The sequence below is a fragment of the Anolis sagrei genome, chromosome X (assembly GCF_037176765.1).
Source record: "Anolis sagrei isolate rAnoSag1 chromosome X, rAnoSag1.mat, whole genome shotgun sequence".
NCBI lineage: Eukaryota > Metazoa > Chordata > Lepidosauria > Squamata > Dactyloidae > Anolis > Anolis sagrei.
In genome coordinates, this window is record NC_090034.1 from 83715333 (window position 1) to 83721947 (window position 6615).

The 6615-nt window shown below is 46.3% G+C and overlaps 1 protein-coding gene across 2 annotated transcripts in view; it reads right to left on the minus strand.

The window, feature by feature from the left end:
- The window catches only part of SYNC (syncoilin, intermediate filament protein), a 28270-nt gene extending 22017 nt beyond the window's left edge, over positions 1-6253 (minus strand). Inside the window, exon 1 of one of the 2 annotated variants that reach the window (XM_060784114.2) lies at positions 6126-6253. The gene's annotated coding sequence lies outside the window, so the exon portion shown is untranslated. Of the gene's footprint in view, positions 1-485; positions 734-6125 lie in introns of those variants that run through there. The other variant, XM_060784115.2, reaches the window with a different exon arrangement.
- Positions 6254-6615: the final 362 nt, after the last annotated feature.

The window sequence follows — 6615 nt, forward strand, 5'->3', positions numbered from 1 at the left end:
CCTACCCACACACACACACACACACATATATATCGATAAAGAAACAAATGCATTAAAATCCAAAACAATTAAATCATAAACATTCAAACGTCAATTAAAATCACACAATCTAAGCCATACTGCCCTTAATGCGCACCAGTGTTCAGTGGTTTATAGAATTGCTATCCATGCCTCAAATTGGTTCCAATGTTTTCTGTTGGATTGAAACTGCATTAATGGTTAGTGTAGATGGGTCCCTTTTCTCCCTCCAAGGAATCTACCCATGGTCTCTTTGGGGACTTGTGATATCTCATTTTCAGATGCCCTCGCCAGCAAATGAGAGTTGTAGTTCAACAACATTTGGAATGCTGCCTGATTCTCATTTCGGCTTTACATCTGTTCAAATCACCTTCCAAATCCATTTGCATTCTAAAAGCTGCCCCTGAGCAATTGCCAAACACATGGGCTTTCCAAAGATTTGCAAGAAATATAATGAGGAGCCTTACCTCTTTACTGATGGATTACTCTGTTCTGCTTTTATGAGAGAAAGGAACCCCAAAAGACTCTGCCTTCTCTATTCAGCGGTTGGTTCTGCACGTTTTCCCACTCTTGTTCTACCATTATTTTGGATTCATCTCCACTCAAATAAATGCATGGTGTTCCTCCATTGGTTGGACTAGTGGCCGTCCGCTTGGGTGTGCCCACGGATGCCAACGGCAAGCGTTGTAAGTCTTGGAGCTGGCCTTTTTTTCTGACTTCCTGTAACGGCTTCCTGCAAAACTGCAATTGCAGAACGTGTTGCAAGGGTGACAAATACTGCGCTGTGCACCCAAGCGCATGGTCCTCCGGCACCAACAAATGCTTCAGGAAGGACTAAAGAAGGAAGCTAAACAGTCGAGAGAGAATAACAGCATAGCTTCATGAGCGGGCAAAGCTGTCCTGCTCCATTGTCCACCTGCCCCAAAAGTTACAAGTCTGTGAGTCCTTCCACACTAAAATTGTGGCTCCTTGTATTTTGTTGCACTTGGGCTGGTTCCATTCATCCTTAGGATATCCTGGATCTGCACTAGAACTATCCAAACCTGAAGCATAGTGTGCTGAGGTCACCTGATGGTTTGATGTCTAGAGTTATAGTGCAGGCAGCTACTTAGAGTACAATTTCATTGATTTGCTTTGTTGTCTTGCTTCTTCACATTGGCCCCAACTTATGGCGTCCCTCTCCTCGGTTGACTTGAGAAGATGGGTTCAAAGGAGGTATGCTATTGCTTTCCTCTAAAGCTGAGAGAGTATGACCTGCGAGGTTCAAACCCCGGTCTCCCAGAATCCTATATCCAACGCTCAGACCCCAAAACCCACTATTATGATCACTGGCGCATTACAGCACTTAGTTTTCATTTGAATGAGAGAGACCTCCATCTGGACAACTCAGGTCTTGCAAACTCAGGGCAGCCATGTCTTTCCTGACTGAATCGATCCACTTGTAGTGCAGTCTCTTCCTCCTTCTCCTATCACATTGCAAACAATTTTTTCCCGGTGGTACATCCGTTCATGGTACGTCCAAAGTGGAATTTGCCCAGAGTCACCAACTGGGGTTCCATGGTCAAGGAGGGAATCTAACCTTGGTCTCCCAGGCTGCGGTTTAAGGTTCAATCCATGACACAGATCACATCCATTGAGTTTTTAACTCTTGTCTTTTTTAACTGTACAGCTTTTATGTCCAAACAGAAAAGTGGAAACACTATGGCTTAGGTGAGTCATTCTTTGATATTTAATGATATATATATATACTAGAGGATTTTATCTAGTTCCTTCACTATAGCACTTCAACTCCAAGGAAGGAAGGAAGGAAGGAAGGAAGGAAGGAAGGAAGGAAGGAAGGAAGGAAGGAAGGAAAGGACGAAGGAAGAAGAGGTCAGAAGAAGACGGAACATATGGCAATGAGTTGAACTGGGTGACTATAGCACTAAAAGTCCCAAGAAAGGAAGGAAGAAAGAGTGAGAGAGAGAGAGGGGGGGGGACATATGGCAATGGGTTGAACTGGATGACTATAGCACTAGAAGTCCCAAGAAAGAAAGAAAGAAAGAAAGAGAGAGAGAGACAGAGAGAGGAGGAAACATATGTCAACGAGTTGAACTGGATGACTATAGCACTACAAATCCCCAGAAGGAAAGAAGGAACATTTGGCAATGGAAGACTATAGCACCAGAAGTCCCAAGAAAGAAAGAAAGAAAGAAAGAAAGAAAGAAAGAAAGAAAGAAAGAAGGAAGGAAAGGGAAAGGGAAAGGAAAGGAAAGAAAGGGGAGAAAACATATGGCAATGGGTTGAACTGGATGACTATAGCACCACAAATCCCCAGAATCATAGAATCAAAGAATTGGAAGAGACCTCATGGGCCATCCAGTCCAACCCCCTGCCAAGAAGCAGGAGTATTGCATTCAAATCACCCCTGACAGATGGCCATCCAGCCTCTGTTTAAAAGCTTCCAAAGAAGGAGCCTCCACCACACTCCGGGGCAGAGAGTTCCACTGCTGAACGGCTCTCACAGTCAGGAAGTTCTTCCTCATGTTCAGATGGAATCTCCTCTCTTGTAGATTGAAGCCATTGTTCCGCATCCTAGTCTCCAGGGAAGCAGAAAACAAGCTTGCTCCCTCCTCCCTGTGGCTTCCTCTCACATATTTATACATGGCTATCATATCTCCTCTCAGCCTTCTCTTCTTCAGGCTAAACATGCCCAGCTCCTTAAGCCGCTCCTCATAGGGCTTGTTCTCCAGACCTTTTATCATTTTAGTCGCTCTCCTCTGGACACATTCCAGCTTGTCAATATCTCTCTTAAGCTTGGGAGTGATCCTGGACTCATCGCTGAACCTGGACTCATCGCTGAACCAGGTCTGAACTTCTGCGCCAGCTGCGCCCGTACCTTGGGCAGCCTGACTTGGCCATGGTAGTCCACGCTCTTGTTACATCTGAATAGACTACTGCAATGCACTCTACATGGGGTTGCCTCTGAAGACTGCCCGGAAGCTTCAACTAGTCCAACGTTCATGTGTCCAACGCCCAGAATTGGACACAATATTCCAGGTGTGGTCTAACCAAAGCAGAATAGAGGGGTAGCATTACTTCCCTAGATCTAGACACTATGCTTCTATTGATGCTGGCCAAAATCCCATTGGCTTTTTTTGCCGATGGAAGGAAGGAAGGAAAGAACATTTGGCAATGGGATGAACTGGATGACTATAGCACTACAAGTCCCAAGGAAGGAAGGAAGGAAGGAAGGAAGGAAGGAAGGAAGGAAGGAAGGAAGGAAGGTTTGGCAAAGGTTCGAACTGGATTATAGCACTATAAGTTCCCAGAAGGGAGGGAGGGAAGATACGGCAATGGGTTGAACTGGATGACTAGGGCACTACAAGTCCCCGGATGGAGGATGGATGGATGGATGGATGGATGGATGGATGGAAGGAAGGAAGGAAGGACGGACGGACGGAAGGAAGGAAGGAAGGAAGGTAGGTAGGTATTTAGGGTCTCTTCCAAGTCTGTGATTTGATATTGTTCCATTCTGCCTTGGAATTGAGACAACATTCATCTGAGAGTAGCAAGTGGTCAGTATTGGAAGAAGACACCCCTGGATGAAAGAAATGTCAGTTATTTAAACAAACAAAACCAACAAGGAAGACTGCAACCTCCTGGTGCCTTTGCCCTGTCTGAAGGGAATCTTGGGTTCGAATACTGCTCATCCCATGACTGACCTCACTCTCTCAGCCTTCCAAGGGAAAGCGAGGACAAATGAAACAAAAACTAATCTTGCCAATAGGGTGGCCAGAATCAGAAAGGCACATATAATCATAATAAAACTGCAGAAACTATTGCATCTTACTTTTTTAGACACTGGAAAATGGTAAGAGCAGCCCTGGAGGCAACAGAACACAATGGCCTCAACTATTCTGCAGCCCTGTGTCAGGCAAGGATGGGATTCAAAATATCCCAGCTGGGAAAAAAAGACATATATAAAGAGGGAAATGCCAGAGGGATCCGGTTTCTCCCAAAGAGCATTGTAGCACCATCCCCGAAGGGGGAAAAACAGGGTGTGTTGGGCCCAGCTGTTGCAGATGCCTGCCCTTTGCTGGGTTCCAAAAGGATGGCAGGCCTGACATGAAGTGGTTGCTTCACCCATTCCCTGCTTTGAAGGATGGCTTCAAAAAGCAAATGTCAGAATGGGGTTGGGATGGAGCCACATCGAGTTTCTGGACGCACGCTTGAACATTGTCCTTTGCTGCCCTGGACTGGCATCGTTACCAGTGGCATGCCGCTTTTCGGGTGCATTTACACTGTATCGCAATCCCGATTTCATATCCTGTGATTTGTAATTTGGAGAGAAAACATATCCTCCAACGATCTCAGATTTGGCATACTGGTCCTCTGCCATCCCACTTTTCTAACTGCTGTTAAAATGTCCTGGTTTCTTTCTCATCCCAAATGTTCCTCCCTTGTTTTCAGCCGGCTGTAACTACTACAACTGTGTCTCAGAGCGAAAAAGTAATAGGAAGGAGAAGAAAGGAAGTCCTTCCCAGTCTGTTCAGGCAAAACAAAAAAGATTTTACACCAGAACCCTCTCTTCCCATAGTAGCTTGGGACCTGTAGTTCAGAAGAATCACACAGGACTCTGTGGCAGAGAAACCCAAGTCCGTCCCCACACTACAGATCCCAGGATCCCCCAGGAAGGAACCATAGTGCTTAAATATGGCACCCCGCTGCTTTAGCTGTAGAATGGATGCTGTTGACCCCACTTGAACTGCCATGGCTCATTGCTATGGAGTCATGGCAGTTGTAGTTTTCAGCCTTCTCTGCCAAAAATGCTGGTGCCTTGCCAAACTACGGATTTCAGACTCTGTAGCACGGAGCCACGGGAAAGTGGCGTCAAGTTGCGTTCATTCCATCGTGTCAATGCATCCCTTCTATAAAGGAACAGAGTGAGTGCAAACAGCAACCACAACGATAACAATAATAATGTATTACTATCGCAACAGCTGAACAACCCTTTAATAGCCATAACTGCATGCAATGACGTTGTGGGAGCTGTAGTTTCACAAGACCGTTGCCATCTCTGCCGATGAGTGCTGCCGTCTCACCAAACTACAACTCCCAAGCCTGGCTCTGTATCATCTGTGCTTTTTCTGACACCACTTTAAGTACGGTGGCTTAATGCTGTGGAATCCTGGGAGCTGGCGAGGCGCCAGCATTATTGAGCAGAGGAAGCTACTGACCTTGTCAAACTAGAACTCCCAGGATGCCATTGCCTTGAGCTGGGGCAGTTCAAGGGGAGCCAAGGGGCATTTGTAGAATCATAGAGTTGAAAGAAGCAGCATGGGGTCATCTAGTCCAACCCCCTTCTGCCAGGTAGGAGAAGCACAATCAAAGCACCCTGACAGGTGGCCCTATAACCCACCAGAGTAGGTTATAGATAGATAGATAGATAGATAGATCCATAGAATCATAGAGTTGGAAGAGACCCTATGGGCCATCTAGTCCAACCCCCTTCTGCCTTCATGTAGGAAAAGCACAATCAAAGCACGCTGACAGGTGGCCATCCAGTTGTTTAAAGACCGCCAGTGAAGAATAAGTAGATAGATAGCTAGATAGCTAGATAGATAGATAGATAGATAGATAGATAGATAGATCCATAGAATCCTAGACTTGGAAGAAACCACATGGGGCCATCTAGTCTAACCCCCTTCTGCCTTCATGCAGGAAAAGCACAATCAAAGCCCTTCAAACATACGGCTCTTCAATAGATAGATTCACTCCACAGTCGTCTGGATGACCTCATAGTCTTGAGCCACTGAAGTGGTGTAGAACTGCATTAATTCCCCCATATAGATGCAACCCACCACTACCACCCATTCAAAAGAAAAACATGCCTTTTCCTCCTCCAAATAAGTTGAGCTTTGGGAATTTTCTACTACTCTGTAATGAAGGGGATCTTTGTCACAATCCCATCAATGAGCAAGACCCTCCCCATAGGAAATCCAACCTGATTCCTGTGGCTATGACTTAGCACCATGCTTTCCTCCACAAGTTGTATGAGAAGAGTGGCAGAAAAGGGCTAAGTGGCCCTTTTTTCCTTCTCTGGAAGTGAGCCAGGCCAGGCTTACCTCCCTCTCTCTCCTTGGACCAGGGCTTTAGTAGGGGCTTCTCTGCAAAAGAAGGCACTTCCTGGCACAAGGCTCTGGATCAGCTGCAGTCAGTGCTGGCCTGAAGGGTCTGTGGATGGAGGGAATGAAAGAGGAGAAGAAGGAGGAGAGTGAGGAAGGCGGGACTGGGCGGGTGGCAGCCCTCCCTTTATGGCCAAGTGCCAGCCTATCTTTCTATCTCCCTTTTGGATCTCTTTTCTTTGCAAATCCTTCCCAGTCTGGTCTGAACTGCACTGCCACTCCCCTGCTCTTTCTCTCTTTCTTCTCGATTTTGTTAAGAGCTTTGCTCAGGGCAAGAGAAACATATCCAGACTGTAGCATTTTTTGTGTGTGTGTCAGGAGTGACTTGAGAAACTGCAAGTCACTTCTGGTGTGAGAGAATTGGCCGTCTGCAAGGACGTTGCCCAGGGGACACCCAGATGTTTTGATGCTTTACCATCCTTATGGGAGG